The sequence below is a fragment of the Anoplolepis gracilipes genome, chromosome 3, assembly GCF_047496725.1.
Source record: "Anoplolepis gracilipes chromosome 3, ASM4749672v1, whole genome shotgun sequence".
Taxonomy (NCBI): Eukaryota; Metazoa; Arthropoda; class Insecta; order Hymenoptera; family Formicidae; genus Anoplolepis; species Anoplolepis gracilipes.
In genome coordinates this window covers 13,173,013-13,196,998 of record NC_132972.1, presented here as the reverse complement: position 1 = coordinate 13,196,998, position 23,986 = coordinate 13,173,013, and the positions used below count along the sequence as shown (strand labels likewise).

General features: G+C 35.5%; 1 protein-coding gene and 1 long non-coding RNA gene across 7 annotated transcripts in view; one reads left to right on the top strand and one right to left on the bottom strand.

The window, feature by feature from the left end:
• The window catches only part of Tfap-2 (transcription factor AP-2), a 208,170-nt gene that overhangs the window by 77,957 nt on the left and 106,227 nt on the right, over window positions 1–23,986 (bottom strand). The gene's annotated exons all lie outside the window — the stretch shown is intronic.
• Window positions 551–22,023, top strand: LOC140663597 (uncharacterized). The gene is made up of 2 exons (XR_012046294.1): window positions 551–623; window positions 20,391–22,023. It is a non-coding gene; the product is annotated as an uncharacterized lncRNA (long non-coding RNA).

The window sequence follows — 23,986 nt, the reverse complement described above, 5'->3', positions numbered from 1 at the left end:
CGATCAGAGTATTTAGTGGAATTTTAATTTAAAACCCGGGGCGTTGTAAAATTTTTCATCGCCAAATTTCGTCGCGTTTTAAAACTCGCGGCAAACAGTTCAATGCCTCTCCGATTCTTGCGTCACGATCGCCTGCGGACCGTGTCTCGTATTCATGTGATGCGTCAGCTTTCGAACGAGTTTTCGACGCTTCGAGTTTCGAGGCGATCGAGATGAGAGGGACGACCTCGCGCCTTGTGCGCGCATTCAACTCTCCGACTCCGCGCGCGATACGCAACGTGCGGTGGAATCCTTCCTATTTCCCTCTCTTTCTCTCTTCCTCTCTCTCTCTCTCTCTCTCTCTCTCTTGCACTTAGTCGCAGCTAAAGTAGTTTTAACCGCTTGGGCGGGGACGATGCGTAATTAAGCGGCATATCTCGTCACGCACGGATTTTCCTTGTAGTCAGACGTGGACCGACGCGCGTCATTCGCGATTCGTTCCGCAGGCCGTGAACTCTTTTCCTCTCGTTGTCGACAGGATGATTAATGAATTTCAACAAACTTTGGAAAAATCACGGTGATGAAGCGATCTGAGATACGAGTTCTGCTGGAATTTTCTTAGAGAGCCAATCTACACGAGATCGGTCAGTATCCTACAACATCCAGTGACGTATGTTTGCGTGTGTCAAACGACGTAGAAATTGCGGGCCACCATCGAAAGTCACGTGGCCAGGCTAGTTCTTTGGTGGCAAGCCGGTGTCGGTTATCGTTCTCACAATCGATAGCATACTTGGCCGCCTCGACCCAGCCAGATTTCACTCGCGGAATCGAGACGTAGAAGGTGAACAGTACCGAGATATCGTCAATCGATCGACGCGCATGATTGTGTAGACATGCTCTGATATCCTCTCTCAGTTTACAAGGCCGATGTTATTCAATCTTCCGTAATAAATCATGACGATTTTAATATCGTTTTTTCTCGAAGAAAAATCTATCTCTTGTCCAGCAATCACCATTCGAATACCAAAAATCTTCACTATCAACGCTTGATTTTCGCATTACACATGAATCTCATCATTTCCGCTTATATAATCGCCTTCCGAGAAGCACACAAAATCACCGCTTTTCCAGGATCTTTCTCGCTTGGTAGCGTTTTGAAATGTTGACATCCCGCGAAAAGGACGCGATCGATCAATCGTAGGCCACGTGGTCGTGCACTGTGTCACGTGGGGGCGAAGAGAAGATTGTTGTCGTTGATTAACGTAGGCCCGGCTGGCGGTTGTAGGAGGGGCGCGATCCACGGGAACTACGGCGCGAGGTCACTTTCGGAAAAGTCGCTCGATGGAAAGTCGCGGTACGCACTCTTTTTAAACGACCGCGTATTGGTCGAAGGTCGGCGAGGATCCCGATCGAGCGACACCGCGTTGGCGCGCGCGCCTCTCGAGAATGGCCTAGAGGCGAAAAGAGGAAAGGATCTCCTCGAGTGGCGCCGCCCGCGGCAGGAGGGGGCAGGTTTGTCTTTCTCTCTCCTTTTCTTGGCCATTCTCTCTCTCTCTCTCTCTCTCTCACTCTCTCTTTTCCTCACTCCTTCGTGCGTGGAACAAGTGTTGGAACTGCGCTCCATAGCACGATATATGCGCGGTGGACCACCACCATACCATCGCGCGCGACCATTACCAGCACACACTTACCATCGTCTCTCGTGTCGTTGATACCGCGTGGTGCGTCCGCCGTCACCAACACCATCAACGATTCCCAGCTGTCACGCTCTCCGTCTCGTTCCTACGCGATCATGACTCCGTCGGCGCTGCTTCCGCTCCAACAAGCGCTTCATCTCTCCTCTCCTGTTCTCTGTCCTACCTGCCCCCCTTTCATGTCGTTTCCTCCACCGCACGGGCGTTCCTCCTCTTCGATCTTGAGCGTCGTCTCTGTTCGTCTCAGCAGTCTTTGCTAGATCGCTCGGCGTCTCTCTTTTTCTCATCTCGTTAGGAATACACGCTATGTCCTGAATCAAGGATCGCCGCAGACTGAGAATAAGGATTTAACGTTTTCCTTTCAGTAGAATGTTCACTTTTATACGTTTGTTCCTTTCGTTTCTTCTTCCTGGTTGCCAGATATCTTTGATGCGATCCCGCGAGACGTGCTTGTCGATAAGCTCGAGTGTATGTTTATCTCGGATTGCTTTGTCGCACTACCTTTATGAATGACGGCCAAACTACGTCATGTCAGGGCAAAAATCCAAGTCAGATCAATATATATCGGATGTAATCAGAATCTTTTTTATATTGTGATTCTTTATACATATAAAGCTAGTTTTAGTATACCAAGATCAAACATATACATATAGAATTATTTTTATATATATATATATATATATAATATAAAAGAGATATATTTATATATCTATATTTTATATAAGATACATATTTTATAAGATAAATATATATAAGCAATTTATATATTTTATTTATTACAATGTATCCTTTTTTAATTTTATAACTTTCAAAGATAATCATATATAATGTCAATTTAATAAAAAACCTTTGTTAATTTAATTTTTTAAATTAATTTCTTTCATTATTATCGTAAAGATCGTTATTCTTCTTTCTCTCGTTTGTATTATATTCAAACAGCTAAATATTAATAATACCTAATTATCCTTTTTTTGCCTTTTCTTCCTTAATTCACATTCTGACTGAGGTATTTTCGCCAAGGTATTTTCATTTTCGTATCATCGATTTACGGCAGCGCGTATCTCTGAAACAGGAGCTTCTTGTCTTTCCTCAATCGCAGATCTTTACTAACGACGTACGATCTGTCGACTCTCGCGCAGTCTACACAGATCCGATCTAACACTAGATCACTTTGAACCGGTCTCTCTCTTTCTCTCTCTTTTTCTCTCGTTATCTTCGTTACTTGTTTTCCCAATTAGCTTCGCGCGTATAACGCACGCACGCTTCCCGATGTTGCGCGAGCAAGAACCAAACTCGGATCTAATACCAGTGGCGTCGCAGCAAAATACAATTCACTAATCGATTTATTTGCAACGGATTGTTGAGAAGCTTCTGAAGTGACGAGATGAATAAAAGCAAAGCTGAAGAGAAAAAAAATATTTAAAAAAATACCATTGTTTTTAAATGTATTTATATGTTTACGGCGCATAAAAAATATAAATATAAACAAAAAATTCTCCATAATAAAATTTGAAATAATAATGAAATTTAACATAATTCATATCTTGTTACGTAAAATTAAAAAAAAATTTATTATAAAAGAAGTAGCGTAAAAAGTAGTAACAAGTCAAAAATAAATCCGTGTCCCAACATTCGTATCATTAGATTATTAAGAAAAAGATACACGTGTGTGTAAAAGCATCGAATTGTATTAATACAATTAATACTTAGAGATATGAATATACAAATTAAAAAATAGTAATAAATTACAAATGTTTAATTAGTTATATATGTATTTCCGATGTCAACTATGTATCGAAACTAGGACACCATCCATTCTCCGAGTCAAAGTGCAATCGATACGCAACATTAGTTTTATGAATATATATAGTTTATGCACGATTTAAACGCATCTTTGAAAAATCATTCTTACAATCTTTCTGTAGCAACTAATTATTTATACACGAGAATCAACAATAAAAATAATTAATTTCAATTATCGAACCATAAGACCATAATGATATCAATACGGTATAATAAATAAAATTCGACTGCTTACGTCGTTACATTCAATCGTACCAATTTGGTGGCAAATGTCAACGGAATTATACACGAATGTATCTGTGAACATTCCTTCATCCATTATCCGAAATGCGAACAGCGACCAAGGCAAAATAAGTCGTTCATTAGGAAAGAATGCAGTACTGCACGGCAATAAGTGACGATATATAATTTCAACTGCAATAAAATCTCGTCTAAGCGGCGAGTGTTCTTCCGCATAGCCTGTGCTAAATTCGCGTCACCCGCAAAAAAACCGAGGAGAGAGCGATGCTAACGGTTTTAAAGCACGGTTCGCCACCGCCCTGGATTACAGATTAGATAATCGACCGTTTAAAATACACGATCGATTCGATATTAACGTGATGTATGCGGTTTCATTGAAATTTGATTAGTAGATCAATTCACATATATACTCTATGTGCGTGTGTAAAAGTCTTTGGCTGTATCAAATTGCGAGGCCAACTACACGCTTGCTTAGATGAGCTTTCTTTTCTAAATCTTCTAATTTTTATATTTTTACACGTATGTATGTGTAATTATCTTCCGTGTAATTCAAACTTTTACACATACGCCACCGTTCGATTATTGTACAAGTACTGCACAGATAATTCCTGCAATAAAATGTTTAATTTCTCACTTAATTCTTAACATTCTATTATTTTATTTGATTCTCCGCTATCACAACAGTATCAAGATTTTAAAAACCATCCGAATATTTATACAATTTGATTTTATGACTAATCTATCTTTTATAAATTTCACATCTAAAAATGAAAAACCATAATTAAGAACTATAATATAAATAGATAAATTATATGTATGTATATATATATATATATAAATAAACCTAATATTCTATAAAAAGTGGATCCGTGTCAATCGATTTGCGCAATTAGTGATCCATCTCGATTATATACGCAATTGACGCGCCGACAAAGATATCGCGGAAATTTTTCACGCGTACAAAACCGAATTTGTTGCGGTGATTAATACCCTTTAAAGAACGAAAATATTCGGGTCAGGTGAGTAGCGAGTGGCCAACGGCGGGCCCCGTTGATTCCGACGATTCACGAGTCTGGCCCCCTCAGCATACCAAGACAGATCATTTCTTTTCCTTCGTCTCCCCTCTCCTCCCTCTCGGTCTTCCTTCTGTTCCCCTTTGCTTTATGTGCACCTGTCCAGACTGGATGAACGATATTCTGATCTTGGTTCTTGCAAGTAAAGCTTGCACCTTTTTTTCAAATTAAAAAGACTTCTACGGATAATGTTTTTCCTTATCACATAATGCTTTCTTTAATTATCGAGATGTAAAATGTTCCCGAGAAATAAATATGTATATGTATATTCTAACCAGTAAAAGTGAAACAGATTGTAGAAATTATTGGCAATAAAAAGCTCGTTTTATTTTTAAACACGTACTTTTAACCAAACAGAATTATATTTTAATTAAGAGAAAAAAATATATTTAAAAATATTTAAAATTTAAGAAGAAATATAAATTATATTTGTTATTATTTATATGTGTTGTGATATAAATTAGTTCAAACTGGCATTATAATTGAAATTTATGCTCTCGTTAAAAAGAAACCTATCGATGTTAATGATTAGGTAGTTATTTATGAAGTGTTTGCAGACATATTTTAAAAGGTGTAGTTTGACGAGTTCTATGATTTGTAATTCTTCTTCCTTCTCCATTTATCAGTTTTTTCCTCAGAGAAGTCAAATCCTTATCGCGTACATGCTAAGAATTTTTTCTTACTGCCACCCACGTGTTCACGCGATCACTACCGGGAACAGCAACACCATCGTCGACCACGTGCGAAAAACCTGCATGATAGATCGGGAGGAAAAGCGTCGCGTCGAGTTATCCGAAGCAGGAGAGGAGAGAGGGGAGGGAGAAAGGGTGCCGAAAGGAAGATACATTTTTCAGATTATAACGGACTGCCGTTCTTCGAGCGATAATGCGAGTGTATAGGTCGATGGCATCGAGAGAGACGACAAATGACAGAGAGCGACAGAGAGCGCCGGCATTCCCGAGAGAAATCTTGGAGCATATTTTCACGTCTATTCTGAGGGCGCGTCTCTGCCGGATGCAGATAGCGGCGGCCGTGTCGCGGGATGTGTGGCCACGTATGGGTGGCGCACAATATCCCCCTGATGGTGAAGGCCATCCAACCTGTACGATACGATGTAATACTCGCCGGGATAATATATTGCTGTACAAATGGCACTAACCCCTGCATCCCCCGCACGCGCGCGTACCTGCATTCGCTTATCTCCGCTCGATTTTCACGACAGTGTCGTCAACCTCGCCGTCAGCGACGTCGAGTTGTCGTAGGTGGTCTCTATGGAAATGCGAAATTGGCGAAGCGAAATTGCGAACAGAGAAACGAAGCGCTACAGATTGATGTGTATCTCTTGTAGATGGTGCAGCAATTTATTCTTTTTCTTTAAAACACAGAAATTGTCGCAATTTCCTCTTTGGTATAACTTTCTTTATATCATCATCGAGTTCATAAAAAAGTATCGTATATATATAGAAATATATGACAATATATATCGTTGCGCGTGTGCGTGTCACGTGGTTAAAAATCAACTGATATATATATATATATATTTTTTTTTTTCAAAACAGAGAAATGTAGAACTGTCAGAATTCATCGGCGCGATTAAAACAAGCCGTTATGTTTGTGAAAATAGTATTCTATTCTTCATCTGTCGTGAGTTATGATGAAATTCTGTGGATTAAACATGTCGACAGAACGCGTTTAAACAGTGAATCGATCGATAACTCAGTGATAAATGCGAGCGTCGACTACTAGAAATTACACTGCCAATTGCGTGTCATTGCTATTCGACTTTGCGATCGCAATCAGTGACAGTTCCGCTGCGTCCATTCTTATTTCATTTCTTATCCCACAAGCTCGACCAATGATAATGGTAGATAGGCGTGTCTTGTGTTGAGAGATTTGTTATTATAATCATGTCTTCGATCACGCGATTTAGAATCGTGTTGAGAGTACCGGCCGTTACTGTTGTATATACGATTGCGAAATCGCGGGGATCACATTATTCTCGAATAATAATTGTTATCGGAATGAAAACTCGCGACAATTTTGTGATCAATATTTGCTATTTATAATTTTTTTACAGATATTTTTAATTGTCAAAACAAAATGGATAATGCTTTAAGAGCGATGACAAGATACGTGATCTTCCTCACGAATTTGCTATGTAAATATTATTATGAAACACAATCTTATTAGATGCAATATTTTTATTATTAATGATTTAAAAGCGTACAAGAAGCACTCTATTTCTAATAATATTTATGCATTCTCGATATCATTTAAATATCTTTCAAAATATGAATATCTTTTTCTTGTATTTATATACAATTAGGCCATAATTTTTTTATTTAATATTAAGATGTGAAGAATGTATAAAGTAGGATATGAAGAATCCTCAGCATAAAATATAGATATAGCACGTATGGTAACAACAAGTTAAGGATAAAAGCGAATGACTTCTGCCGCACTCGGTGTCGATACTGTATCTTAACATAACGAGACCAGTCACGCGATCGATACTTCATGTTATAAAATCTCTCTCTCTCTCTCTCTCTCTCTCTCTCTCTTTCGGATTATACATTTACATTTCACATCCCATACAAAACGACACTAAATCGCTAGCGATATCTCTCGCAATTAGCTCGCGCACGCTAATCATTATTATCTTCATGATCATATAATCCTTCTTCCTATCATTAACTTTGTTCGGCGATGCGTTCACTGTCGTTTGCGCGTTGACATTTCACAAAAATGAAATATAAAATCTTAACCAGGGATTGAATTCGCTCATTAACCGGTTTATAATATCATTCGTGTGGAATCATTTCTGCACGAAATCGCATAGTTTCGTAATTAAATCCAAAAGACTCGTATTACAACGATATACATATTATACATTTATAAAACTATTTTGCCTATATTTTTCTATACCATCGTGTCAAAACACTTGTTTACTTTCCAAATGTGCATCTCGCTATTTTAACACATAGGGTATGTTAATCATAAAAATATAAAAATAGATAATAAACTTAAATTTCGATTCTCCAGAATCTCTACTAATTTTTCGTACGAGATTCTACGTCATTATTATCGTCGAAATAAAATCTCAAAACTTGTAGATACTTTTAAAAGGCAGCTTTCAATATCTCGTATACGTCGACTTAGCGCAGCCGCGTCGTAAAAAACGACGATGACGACGACGAGAATCCAGCTCGGCTATTAGAGGATGCAGCATCTCGTCCACGAGATCGTCCGTCCTGAGTGGACTGCTTGCGGTTTCGCGATCGAGAAGTGGTTGCGCAAGTATCTGGGTGGATAGTCGCGAACGTGAACCGCGATATCGCGCTCGTAATGCATCTACGTGCGTTATTACAAGTTATTCTCTTTGCTTTTTAAAACGCAATCGCGTTCCGTACCGTAGTATCGTTGTAATCACGACGAGAATACACGAATCGAGTAGCCTCAGCTTTAAAGCCGGCTACGCATTATTTAGCAAATCGATCAGTGTTTGAAACTACTGTGAATAGAAATTAATCCGAAAATGAGCCATAATGTCATGCAATTCGTCTTTCTCTATTTACACGAGAAATCCCTCGTGGCCAATGACCGCGTCGTATGTTATTTCGTAAAAGTTGATAAGTCGACGATCAGACGACGACATGACGAATGTAATAAGTACAGTATGACATATTTGCAAATTACTAAGGGTGACGTATGCCTCCTTTTTTCAGGAACTTGATAACAACAGGAAAGTACATGTCATCGTGATAGAACAGAATCTGACAAGCGAAATTTTATCTGCCGTATGTCAACGCGAGTATACACGAGTTTAACTAGTGAAAACAAAATTATTTACGTATACCGTAAAGGTGATTTCTATAGATAAATGAAAGCGCTGCTTTACAATCAATTTATAATTCGAAATAAAACAAACGCACAGATTTTCAAAAGCCTTTGTAATAGCCTGTTAAAAATTACACACCTATAAAATTCAATATTTAAAGCTACATAACGGTATTTGAAATCATATTTACACATATACCATTGTATCGGATACCAGGGTGTCTATGAAAGTATCTTAATTACCGCATATACAAAACCAAGGTGCTATAATTCACACATACGCGTTACGACTCGAATCGCGCGCGCGTACTCGTCATTTTATTTCCAGCATCAATATTTACGGTAATCGGTATTTGCGCGGCGAGGTGATGGATAATGGCGTGGTACGCGGCTTTTATCCCTCGGTTTTATTCCCCGTTAATTCTTCAATAAACGCGTTACACGCATTTACTTCGTTTTCATTGCGTGAGGCGGGGTAAAATAAATTGCGGGCTGGCACGAAACACGCGGCGCGTAAACTTATTGTCGGAGCCATCTCGGGCGGTCAAGAGCGACAACGCGCGTTTCGCGAGAATGATAGAGAACGACAGGACAAACATTAATGACGCGTATGGTGAATGCGGTATGTCCGGTTACGTGTTAATGCGATTTTACAACGTGAACGGCTTCTTACGAATACACGCGTTCTGGCAAGGGCAATAGCTATTGCCTCCGTTTTTCAGTCGTAAAGCGAAAAACCTGTCACATTAAAAGAAGCACGGTGCGGGAATATTGTAAAAAATGTTTCTACCTGAATATAAATCAATAAACTATAAGACGCTTATTAATTATCAAACGTAACGTATATAAGTAATGTAATTTTAAGATAATGTTATTTAGATAAAAGTTAAAAATAAAATTTAAAATAATTTTTTAAATAGTTTGATATCTATCTAAAGTATAAATTTCGTTTTTAATCAATTTAAAAAGTTTGTATTTTTTTCCCTTAACAATAAAGTGATATTTAATACCTCATGCCGTTTCTTTCATCTATTCGCTCGCAAGAATTTCTCGATCATTTATCGTATTAAGAAAAAAATTATGTGAACTCTAATATTAATAGATCGATACTAAAGATCTATCACTAGAGAATAATAATAAAAATTTAATGAAAGAAACTCTGGCGCAGCTCTATAATCATTTATCAAATTTCACATGCAAATATGACACATTCAGCATATATTCGATCGTTATCTTCAATTAATTATCTTTCTCAAGCCACGCGCTTTCGCGCGCATAATAATTCCTTCGAAAATATTTCCTAGTTTTCTTATTATTATTACTTTTTTCTATGCATTTTTCTTTCATTTTTTTTCGCATTCGCACATTCGCGCAAACATCGCGCGAATAAGTTTCCATATATCTGCCCGGATCTCTCTTTTTCCTCGCGTATAACGATCCTCTCTCGATCTTTTGCTTCTTTCGTGCCATTCCGTCCCTTCTTCCTCGAGATTCCGCTCGGCTCGCGCTCGTTTGGTCCAGTCCAGCATCAGGTCAACGCCCTAGTGACCAACGCACCTTGTTCGTCCGTTCATAACGCGCGTATACGTGTGATTGTTCCTCGCGTGCACGTGTGCGTGATCTTGTGCCTCGCACGCGCACGGGCCGAATCTAGGGCAAACGAGCAGATGCCGGAGCGCAGGCGAGCTTTTTTCCTCATCTACTCGCGGCATCGGGGAATCGAACCAGATCCCGATCGAAAAACTCGAGAGGTATTATCGCGATTCGAAATGGATCGTTCAAGATTTATCGATTCAGGGAACCGACTTGCCCGAGTATCCCTCGATCGCGATTTCCGGCAGCTCAGTTCACTTTAGCATTAAAAAAGTACATTTAATCAGAAATACGCGGGAATGTTTGAAAACTGAGTTCTCACATAACATTTTTTTAAGCGTACAAATGCACTAAATTAATTTTCGTTTGTAATTCAAATATGTGTACCTACATACACAGTTTTCTAGTATAGTTAATTCCTCTGGTCTGTTTTTGTCAAGTGTTGGTTTTCTCGTTGAAGTTTCTTTGACTGTATACATGTTAATTTTATGCATTATACTATATAAAATAAATGCGCATCGTATGAACAAACGTCAAATGTTTCTCGTTTGCATCCAAATGACTCACCGCACAGCATTCAACATATTAGGTACATTCTTCTTCCAATACATCTAGACATCGTCTGCCCCGATTATAAACTAGTTTGTTATTTGTAATGATTTATTGGAAGGATGTTCTCTAATGTGTGTGATGTATTCTGTAATGATGTATGCTCTCTGTATGTAGCGGTAACGTAGATTTTCAACGTAATCATTTCTGCCAGACGGTTGCGCTGCAAAACGAGCAACGAAACAACGTCGCGTACAGGCTCGTCCCTCATTTTCTTCCTGCATTTCGCTGTCCAATGTTCCAGTCCGACTGTCGTGCCCCATCTCAGGCATTTGCGCGCCGAAGGAAGGATTGTGCTCGACGACGGTGAAAAATGGATAATCGGTAATTGCCCCCGTGATCGTGCGGGACGAAGACAGTCGGCGTAGTCTTAAACAATTGGTCGCTTATTAGCGTTATCGTTGTTCACAGTATCGTATGTACTTTGAGGACTGACTTCTTCTGATGAGTTTAGCTTCAAGATATCAAAGTTTAATTATCGATCTTTCTAAGCATGTTTTACTATTTTTAATTTAATTTGTGCATCAAGATTTTGACTAAATAAATTTGATTTTGCAGTTATATAAGTAATGAATACATAATTTTTTTTTTACTTTATCAATATATAATATATTAATATTCTTAAATATATATATAATTTAAATTTGCGTATCTTTGCTAGTACATGTATTTTCAAAATTTTAATATGTTTATAAATAGAAGAAAATTGATGATATAGCTATTAAGATGTTTAAATATATATGACGAATTTAATATATATAATGTTTTTTCAATCAAGAAAAATATTTACATAAATAATAAAGAAAGAGAGAGTAACACATGTTTTTTTTAAGTCTTATTGTTAATGCTTCCTTCATATATCAACGAATAAGATTTAAAAAGCTAACGCTCTCTCTTTCTCTGACAACACGTTCGTTTTAATAGCTTTAACTGGCTATTAATCGCGTTTTTGCTCGTACAATTACATTTACAAGAGTGAAGATCCTGTTGCGTTGCTTTTATCAAGATTATGTAGGAATTGTAGATTAGGGTCGAAAGATTAGAGATGTGGTAGAGAAGTACGTTATTACGTGAATATTATCTTGCATGCTGAGCACGGCAAGCCAACTTGAAGGATAGTATTGTTAGTTCCAAGTAAGCCGAGTTACAGTAGCTGAAAACTTGTAATTGCGCAATTACGAGATATATACTTTTTTTTTTTTTTTTAATTAATATAACTATTTTTGCTACATTTTAGACAAGGAGAATATAAAAAACTAACTTCTTTATGTATTCTGTATTATCACTCATTCTAAATACTATTGTTAATCAGTTCGAAAATAAACTTTGAACAAAAACAATATTAAATAAGACAAATGAAAGAAAATGTGATATGCAAAATAAACTGCAAAAATTTAAAGTATTTAAAGCTGAAGCGCATTCTGCGCGCGTTTTAATGTTAAAATTAAAGAAAAATAATTTTTATGTAAAATTTATTTAAATTATCGTTTGTTTTAATTTTCTTAATAATTGAAAAATACAAATAAACCAATTAGAAACTATAATATATGCGGCTTATTAAACTATGCATTTTAAAACAGCTTCAAATTTTTTCTATATTCCTGATAATTATACAAAATAAGTAAGTATGAGAGAATATTAGCGCTTCTTCATAAATGACTCTGAAAACATGTGGCCTTTCGAAACCGGCTAAGAAGACATGTATATAATCAATGTTTCAACTTGTAATGACCGATGAAAAGCCGACGCGTCTCTTGTATTGGCTATTGAATAGAACTTAGATATGGCCACTTTACTTTAATGCTAGAATGTAATATCGTAGCTTCTTTTTAGTTTCCAAAAGTCAATTATAAGTAACTTATAAGTAACCTGGGTTTCCTTTCAAATAAATCTGTTCAATCATAACGCTTCGCTGTTGGAAGTATAGATATACAAGTCATGTTGTCGGATATTTCTTGACATACGATGCCAAGAAATTATATATATTAATATATATATATATATATATATATATAAATATAATGAATTTTTCTACTATATTATAATTTTTTAATCTTTACTCATGATTAATTTTCATGGTTTTAATGGAAACCTAATAATATTTTTAAACATTTAAATATTCATTGTCATCGTGCTGATAATACTTGATAACTGATAAATAACGCAATATATTATATTGATAAAGCAGTTGCTAGTAAAACGTATGTGGCCAGCACTTCTTCACAGCCATCCTAACATCAGTCGCGCACGTCAATCGGACACGTAGGATAATCGCGTAGGATTTACCATGGCACTACTCGACTACACCAGAGATCACGGTCTCTCCCCGCCAATGACACAGGCGGGACAGAAATTACGCCGTTTGGTGCTCGCTCCCTCAAGGCTTTTAATTTCAATGGTATGCCGCGTCCGCTCCCCCGCGATTTTGAGATCGGAACAGAGAAGGGAGGAGGAGAGGAAAGGAAAGCCTACCCACTCCATCGCGGATCCTGACCGATTATTTCCCGGCGTTATTAGGGCCACCCCATGTGCAGAATCCGGCGAGCGGAAAAAAGGGAACGTTATGGTTAGGGAAATTACGGTATGGCTTGCCGGAGCGTGTCTGCATCGCGTAAGTGAGTGGTATGAATAACTACGTGTAGTGTAAGCTTACGTTCGGGAAATACACAAAGTTTCGGTGCACTGATGGAACGCACGAATTTGCATAACACTGATATTGTATACGCACTTTTATACTCGAATCATTTTTATTATAGACGAAGAGCAGAAAGAATATTCTATATATATGTATATATACAATTTTAATTTAATATTGAGCTAGCAATATTTTATTATTATTACTGATTAAGTGGTAAATTATTGAATTGTTATTGCATTTCTTTATTAAATAAAATCTCCGTATTTTCTCGATATGCGTTTATATTCATTTTTACGTGCGTCAGAATAATTGTAAACGTATATAAACGTTATTTTAATAAGCTTACAGAATCCATACTAAAACATTATTTTTTTCATTTTTTCACAATCATGTCATTGAGAAAATCCTGAAAAAGTCTCTCGTTTTGCGGACTTACATGGTAGATACGTGTCATGTATCTCCCTGCATTCTTTTTTATAAATGTGAAAGCATAACATGATACAATTGATAATCTGTTATTTTATATGCTTTTATTGCAATTAAATGGGCATTTATACAAAGCCCCTTGAAATCTAAACTCTGGAAGCGAATAAAAGAGTTATTATGAAAACGGCGTAATTATTTGCGTGACATTTAATTACGCCGCGAGTAGCCCGAGGATCATTTTTCTTTGACAATTATTAATAAAGTTTTATCTGATACGGGAATAATTCTCCTTTGTTTGTCTATCCTTCGGACCAGATTTTTTTATTTGATCTCAAATTTAGATTTTCGTATCGTATGTACTTCTTCTTAAACATAAAAATATGTAACTCTATTAATAATCATAAATCCTTATCATCATCTTTTGAATAAAAAATTTTTCGTATTACGAGCTAAAATCTTCCTCGATATATGAAATGACTACTTAATTTCTCTTTCTCTCTCCCTCTCTCTCTCTCTCTCTCTAAAAAATAAATTAAAATTTTTGATATGATGTAAATTTAAATCTCTGTAAAAACCGTCAGTATTCAATATTATAACTTAAAAAACTTTTGCAGTATTCGATTTTTTGGTATCCTTTATGTGTCATATTCATGTCGTGAATATTCGGCATAAAACTTCCCGAGCTCAAAAAGACGGAAGATAGTTCGCGTTATGCGGGTCATAAATATGGATTACAGTTGTCAACGATATTCACGCACGCGTTGTGATAAAATCCTATTTCGTTGAAAAAGACTACTAGTCATAGAGTTTGCATTCGTCGACAGATGCGTACTGATCGTCGCTTATCCCTTCATTGATTGCGAAACCACTTTTGTAGATATTCTTATGCAGCTTAAGCGATGAGAGTATCGGTTCTCGAGGATCTTACATTCGCGTTTACACGGCAATTACATTGGAACGCTCAATGAGTTCGATGGATACAAACTCAGTTTGCTCATAACACGGTAGCCATTGAGATCGGATGTCGTTAGAGAATCGTGCGAGCAGATATGATTAATGCATGAGAGTTGACATTTTTGAGAAGTGACTCGCCGTACTCGGTGAACAAGCAGGACTTTCTAACTGGTTGACAACGTGAAATATTTGATTGTACGCGCTCCTTTTTAAGATTAGTGATCGACGACAGAAGTGACACGTTGAAAAAAAGGAGCGCTCACTTGCGCTGGCAGCTTTAATTCACCGCTGCCCACGACAGTCCTAATTTATTTTATGTTCGCCTTCTTTTTGTTTTATTTCAAACAACTAGACTTTGTTCAAATAAGAAAAAGAATGTATAAACGTTGCTTCTCATAATTTTTAGAACCGTGAAAAAAACATATATTTCAGATGCATTTTTAAGAAATTAACGTTCTATCTGCTTTAATACTTGTATAAAACAAGCTGAGAAATTTTTGTGCTTATTATAATCTAATTTGTAGATAACAATATGTTGCATTATGTCAAAATTTCTTCATATTTTTTAAATATAACTGATAGATATAACACTTTAGATATAATTAGGAAGGCTGTGTGCTCTCTGTTTCTGAAATCGCCTAAAGTAGAATTTAAAAAAAAAAATAATATAAATATATATTTTGCAAGCAACAACATCACTAAGTTCATAAATTTCGTATCAAACTGGATGGATTAATTATTGGAATATAGTATTCGGGTGTCAAAGATCATCAAGGATCAGTGGTCACGCCATTAAGTGCAAATCACCACTCGTTGATTGCATCCCTCTCTTCTGCTTCCTATAATAACGTGCCATCGTGATATTTCCTGTTCATAAGTTTCGATGCGTTCTTATATAATTGGAGGTAGTTTGTATCTTCGTAAAAGTTTTCAACGGTGGATATTTATTTAAGTATAAATTAGCTTTGATTTTTTTCTCTGCTTTTCGTCTTCTTTATACACTCAACGAAGAGCAAATGTTAATTCGCTCTCTGCTTGAGAGTGTGAATTAATTAAGATTACAATTATTTTTACGGTTTCTTCGTTAACATTTATTGCGAGGCTATTTTAATGCGGTAAATATAATCATGCAATGATTTCTCGCGATAATATAAATTAACTTACACAGCTGTTTGAATAAAATATTTCATAAGCAATGTAGCGAGACGAAATTGCAGTATACTCCAATTAATCGACTTTGCACATTAAAATTTCATTTCAACAATTTATTTCTAAATCTTAAATGTAATGAAGAAAAAGGAATAATTCCTTATAGAATTTACGCTTGAACGAATACAACGCGAACACGCGTGAACACATCGAATGTCTAATATAAATCGGATGAATCAAGTCGCTGGAATCATATGTGGAAAGCATGCAAGCGGATCTCTGATTCAAATAAATTTCGTGTTCGTTCATCGCATTGTGTGTGAATATTAAATATTAGCTATTTCTCCATTTTACTAACGCATAATCCAAACAGTGTAAAAGCACGTTCGCATTGCTTTTTTTACTATGTTGCATCTTTAATAAAGGACATCACAAAATTATTAAATCTTAGAAAGATGATACAATTCTAATATTATTATTGGATATCAAAATAATAGTGCTATTATCTTTTTTAGGGAGCCATTAATTTTTTTTTTCTTTTTTAATTTCTACTGCTTTCTAAAGCTAAGAGCCATCAATTCTTAATCTTACATAATCAATCTTTTAGATGCGATGTGTACTCATTCTACGCGTGCTCGAGTATAAACACAATTTTATAACTCATTGTAAATATGTGACGTACAGGATCCGCCAACGTAATTACGCGACAAGATTTAATCGAAATGCTCCAGGCTAATTAAAAATTCCTCGTTCCGCGCACAACCTCTATCAATAAGGAGATAACATCACCGGTAACGGTAGAAGATGTCTTTGCCCTTATCCCGGCCCACGCAAGGAAAAAAAGTCACGGAGGAGAGAAGGGCGTCTCTCGCACCAGTATATATCTGCGTGTAAAATCTCGAGGAGGAAAGAGAGAGAGAGAGAAAGAAAGAACTGTCCGGCGCGACTTTGCCAATGCGACCAACAATTGACCATTCTTCGTCGCATCGGTATCGCTGGTAAGGTGCAACTCAATCCACGTTGAGTTAGCCATTGTACGTGCCGAAGAATACACCGTCGGTTAGGTGAGATGAGGCACGTAGAGTGGGAGCTCCTTCCTTCCTGGATGGAGTACAATACAGCCGAAGGCACCGATATAGGCCCGCGTAATCTGTACGACTATGGTACACATATATACGCCGATATACGTCATATATGTATACACACATACGTCGTGTATCGTACAATCGAGGGTTCCCCGAAAGCTAACGTCGTTTATCTCGGATAGGATACTTTGCTTCGAAAAAAGATAATTCGTCATGGAACGATAATAATTACAATATATCATATATAATGTGTGTCTTTAAATAAATAAAAAATATTAATATTTATAAAGTGTGTAATTTATAAGTACGATTCGTAAAATACGTCTAGAACTCTTTCATTCTTCTTCACGAAATAATAATACTCACATTCCATAATTTTTTGAGATTTTAACTTTTATTTATGAGGCAAAGTAAAAGAGTTTAACGCGTACTTTCTAAACTATAAAAAGTCTCTTTTCTCTAAAATAAGAGAAGATTCTAATTTTAGGAAATAAATACAAAATTCCCGTACGGTAATTAATCGTGAACTTCGCTTAAACGAAGACATAGAGACAGAGATGCTAGATCGACATATATGTATAATTGCACTTATCGGTCCTTATCATCTTGCGAGATGCGCGATGTACGGTGAATTGCCTCATTAAATGTTTTGCCTCTTAGCTTTGCGCATATCTCTTATTGTCGAGTGAGCAATGTTGCTGACGGTCAGACAAAAATTGTGATATCTCACTTCATCTGTATTAGTATCTACATCCGATGACGAAAGAAATGACGACGGATTACAAGACGCACAATAGTCGCGAGTGATTTGCATGTTAATCTTACTGCTGATGCAGTAATCGCAGATCATTAATAGCGCCTAGACCACGTAATGCACTTTTAATTAAGAATCACACAGACGATATAAAAGTTTAAATATTACATTATTTTATTATAACTTAAAGAAAAGTCGTTCGCACAATAATTCCGAAACTTTAATCATCGATTTTACACTCATTATTCAATAATATATTTATATTTACATTGAATAAACTTTCTTGTAATAATAGTATTTTAAATAAAATTACGTACATAAAAGTAAATTACTGCATTATTTATGATAACTTTTTTAAAAAGTAGATTAAATTAAAATGATTAATTCATAGTAACAATATCTTCCCTTTTCTTTAGAATTTCTATTAGAATTTATCTTTATAACAAAGATTAAATTCCTGTTAAAGTATATGATTTGGCACAAATAGAGAGTGTAATAATCTACACATTTGTTCAATATTCAAGCTTAATTTATAAAAATGTCTGTATTTTGTTGTTTGTTATATTGATACATACAACTTTTTATGAAGAAGAAATAAAAACTAAATTAATTAATTATATAATTCATAGATGACAGGTTAAATGATACGTCTTGAATGAAAAAACATCTATTTTGCAAATATAAGTATAAATATATCGAAAAGCCGAAAACTTTTCCTGGTCTTTTTATGGTCGATAAAGATAGCTTCGACTGCCTATTCGCTGGTAGTCAGATGCTGGAGTCATCTGCTGGGAAATGGTACATAATATCTCTCGTTGAATCTTCCTATACAGTACAGAAATCCTTCTTACCGACTACATTACCGACTACTAAAGATTATCCGGTTAGTTTCCAAGAGAGATAAAGATATAGAGTTCTTCTATTATCTTCAACGTCTGAATTATCTAGCGGGCAATAGACAATAGCTATTCTTTCAAAAAAGAAAAAATATTTATGTGGCAATACGTATAAAATAATAACTGCTATTAAAATTAATTGTATCGTTGTAAGTTTCTAATATCAATACATATATTTTACAAAAAAAGCGGAAAATTAAATGTATAATGAGATCACTAATGTATTTTATTTTTAAGAACAATGTATGTTTCCTTTTTATTTAAATTAGAATTAATATTAAAAATCTTTAAATATTCCAGTTTGTATTATTATTTTCAAGATTTACAAATATATATGTCAATATATATGAAAGTTTATCTCGCTTTCCTTATATCCAGTTGAAACGAAACTCGCTAGAGAAAATCGACTTTCCAACAAGAACTGGAGGATATCTATCATACGAGAACCGGTTCGAGCTTTCCCAGCGTTTTATCATCATCTCAAACCGGATCTATGATTTAAGATCATTTCCCAGAAATTTACTATGACTTCAATCATTAAGGAAGATATCTTAAAGAATAACGACCTACATGTATGAATAATGTGCTCTATCTTGTCGTTATGGATGAATGTAAATGTATTCGAATTAATAAATAATAATTAAAGAAAATGTAGATTGATAAATGTAACGTAATATCACATTTTCTCTCTATATTCATGTTTATTGAGTATGGTGAGAGTATAGCATGAACATAACATTTTCAACATTTTCTTATAATTTAAAAGAACCTTTTTGACACGAGTATATTTTAGTTAATATTATATCTCTTATATATGAGAATAAAAACGTTACTGAAGCATAGTTACAAGAACAGTAGTAGACATAACAAAAAAAAAAAAAAAAAAAAACAGTGAAGTTTCTGTTTCCTCTGTGTGTCTGCATGCTTGACAAGAAAAAGGGAACAGATATTCAACGACTAAGTAGAATATTACGGTAAACGACGTCTTTCAGTGGTTCTTTGCTTTAAGTATTTTAGTTTTAGTTTACTGATTACAGAATAAATTAACTTATATTAATAAAATAGAAACGTTACATTTTACATCAGTTCGAATTAGGTTGCGAAATTATACATTAGATTTTTCAATCTTTCAGATTTATTAAATTAAGTGTCACGGACAGTTCTCTATATGAGAATATAATACGTGAGACATATAATAATAAATTTATAAAAATGGCTTATCAAATTTATATTATATCTGTATTAAAAATAATTTCTTTCTTTTATACATATAAATTTTTTTAGCCTTCAATATCACGAATAATATTATATTAATCAATTAAAAAATTAAAATCAATATTAATAAAATTAATTTTAATATAATTCATATAGTATAATATAATTTAATATAAATTAATAGAATTAATTTAAAAAAATTTGAAATCAATATCTCTTATACAAATTTATATAATCTTTACACAATTACACGCGCGCGTGTAGGTAATACGCACAGGAATAATTTAAAAAATTAATAAAATTAAAAGATTATTGATAGGTATAAAAAGAAAAGCATTTCGCATATCGAATTATATCGAATATTGAGTATTGATCTCGATTTGGATTATTCCATACGATTGACGCGTCCAACAAAATGTAACGCTCATAATTTTGCTTGTTTCAGGCAAAAGATACAAGTTGACGAGGATTCGAAGCGCGTGTTAGATGCTGTCAAGGTTACGGAATGCCACATTACCTCACTTAAATCTATAGAAGTTGTAGGCCATGAAGTCGCAATAACCTATAATTTGCGGTTATTAAGCAAAATGAATGAGCGTTCGATCCTGCGAACGGACTCGTATAAGACTTTTGTTAATGATTGTTGCGCGCAGATCTTTCGAAACCGCTTAATGCGGTCTTCTCGAGAGAGCTTCGCTTTGTGGTATACCGTAATTACTATTATTTCTGTCTTTCTGTCTATCAATCGCTATGATCTGCTGATAATTCTACATCCCAAGTGATAAAAAAATAGTGTACACACGTGGCAAAAGGGTTACATAGTATTGCAGAAAAAATGAAGACAAATTTTTAAAATATGTATTCATAGATTTACATCAATATATTAATCTCTTGATAGAAAATATGAATAATAATTAAAATTATAAGTAAAGTTATTTAAATTATTATTATAAGTAAATTACAATTACGTGTACACTTGTTAGTGCTACTTGATATGTATTTCACATATTCATAAGCTCTTCACATTATTATCTTCATTTAAAGAAAATAAAAGATTAATCACATGTAAATAATACAGCCAGCTGTGTGAATAAAAAATGTAAGTGAATTGATTTCGATAATATTTGCTATATAAATTTCAAATAAATATTTGAATTTGTAATATCTCCGAGATGCTACGTTTCAGAAGAGATAATGAAATCATTTATTTGTACGCATTTGAAAAAATTAGAAGAAATAATCTAGTCTAAAAAAAAATTGATAATTCAAAGTTATTGAAATATTTGATTATAAAAAATAAACGTTGAGTTAACAGCGAAATATATCTTCGACTTTATAGCGCGAGCGTGCTCATACAAATCAGTTCATACAAACAAACCGTAAATCGACGAGGCGCGCGAACCACCCGAAAGTGGCCCGCGGTTTTTCGACCTCTCGGAATATGTAATTACGCAAATTCCGCATCCATCTCAATTAGTACGCATAAAGCGAAGGCTACGAGTAGCGCGCGTGTAAAAAAGAATCGTCTTCGTGAGTAAAGCTGCTAAGGCGAGCGCGCGAACACGTGTCTGCGACAAACGCTAAAGGTTTTCCGTTTCTCACGTGAAAAGGTAGAAAATGCCAGGGTACCTAACAACCTATCGTTAATTCCATTTAACGCGCAGACGTTGGCATTATCATGCAAAAAAGTGCTTTTTTCACGATACGCGCCATCGATTCTTTATTCCTGCAACATCGACGGTGATACTGATGATTATTTATCGATACAAGATAGAATATTGCACCAAAATTGATCGCGCTAACGATAAGCGATATTAAATATTAATAGAGTGGCGTTGGATTTCATTTCTTATATGTATTTATCTCATTTTGTATATAATAAAAAAAACTTTTAATTATGTATATACGGTTTTTTAAAAAGATTTTGTAAAATAATTTAAATTTCTCGTTAATCCATATATCACCCTCTGGCGACGTACGAATGCAAATGATTCAATCACGTTATGTACACCGAAAGTTCAATCGCTCAGAGCTGTTACAGTTCATCCAACAAAATAAATATAAACAGTTTAATTAAATATTTATTTATAGACTATTATTTTTCTCTGATTGTCCTTTTAGTAAATTCAAACGGATATCGTTAAGTGACGTTTTATCACAATCATAATAAATTCAATTTTCTTCAATTATCAAGATACCGTGACAAAATATTTGTTGTTATTTAACAGAATTTGTCGTTGAGAGAATAGAGATTTTGCTCCTATTTTCAATCTCAATTTTCCCATGTTTATGGATTCTAGAGGATTTCGAGAAGTTTAATTTAGGAAAATTGTGCTTGTCTCTTTTCATTTTGTACCTCAAGTAAACAGTAAGCAAACAGTTTAGCACTTATTGTTAAAAACAAACTTTCGACAAAACTATAAATTAAATAGTTTCCAAATATAATGTTTAATGATCTAACTGTTTAAAATGTCAGAAAAGTAAAAGTTAGATATAAAAATTGAGATCGAAAAAAATTTCGATTCGGGAATATGTTTATAAAAATATCAACGTGAAAAATAAACTGAATAGTTATTGTGTCAATAACAAGAATAGATAACAACATGCAAATTAAAAGTACTTTAGACTAAGATAATTAAAGAAAAAGACAATCTAATAATAAAAAAAAAAAAAATTGACTTTCACGATTTCATTAGTCAAGTATACTATTCGAACTTGTGGGATTCCGTTCGGGTTCATTAATGTCGCGAATTTCGAAGCTTCGTGAAGCCGCGGCGAGAACGATCGTTAATAATGCGGTTTATATCGGCGTCGTCAACTCTCGCGAGGGAGGAGGTTGAGAACCCGAAGGTGGCTCGTGCTCGAAGATGACCTCTGACCGTGAAGACCGAGGAGTGAGACGAGGCCATGCCTGGGCACGCGAGGCCCAAGATTTCGCCCCGAGGCACGCGCAGGATCCTCTCCCTCCTCGTTCGCGTCCCTCTCCTCTCTACCTCTCTCTTTTTCTTCTCCTGCCCACCCTCGAGGGACTCCCTCGCGCCCTTCTCGCTCGCTCTCGCCACGTATTCTGCGCGATTGGCTGGTGTCATGTCCGCGCGCAGCTCTGCCTGCATACTGCATGATGTGTTGCGTTAAGTGGCGGATGGAGAGACGAACAGTGGTTGCTTCGCAATATCCACGTTCCTTCCCTCGCCTTTTCATCTCGAAACGACCAGGATCTGCCTATGATCTTTAATGCATGGTCGGCAACGCGGCGAAGTTACACACGTTCGAGTTGCTTGATGCGCTGCGCTCAAAATCATGGTCGAAACGCATATTATGTTCATGTTATATTATTATTACTGAAACTCTGCTGTGTTTTTCGTCGAAGTCTTGGGGATAGCATACTCGTATCAAATTATGCGCCTCCTTCACTTTTTGATAATCTTCGTCTTAGGAATTTGGTATTTTTAAAAAAATTTCTTCAACAGAGATCATTGATTTTTTTTTCTCTGATCTTGATACATGAATATTTAATTCTTCAAGTCAAGAGATTGCCGGGTTTGTAATGGATTAATTTTCTACGCTATAAAGAAAAGAGTTTTACATCTTTTTATTTCTTTAAATATTTAGATTTAAAGAAAAGTTTCTCGCTATTCGAATAATTGAATCTTCCCAAGATTCCCCAAGATACTTAGATTTTCCACAGACACTCTACAAGTGTATATAAAATATGCAAAAATTCGCAAAACAACACAGCTGTAGAAACTGCCTCGGGCGCTATGCTCGTCTTGACGTTATTTAATAATACAGCAATGTCACACTAATAGTCATGTATAGCCGCGTATCTGTGTACACACACGTGCATGCGCGCGCGCGCGCACACACACGTAAGTGAGTCCAAGTGGATATCAAGGTGGAAGGATGCGCACCAGGTATATCCGCAGCAAACTTTCGAATGGGGCGGTGTGAAGGGCGTAGCCCGCTAATTATAATTATACCACGAGAGTATTAGCAGCGTGAAATGCAACGTAAATTCTGGTGAAATACTCGCCGCCCCTC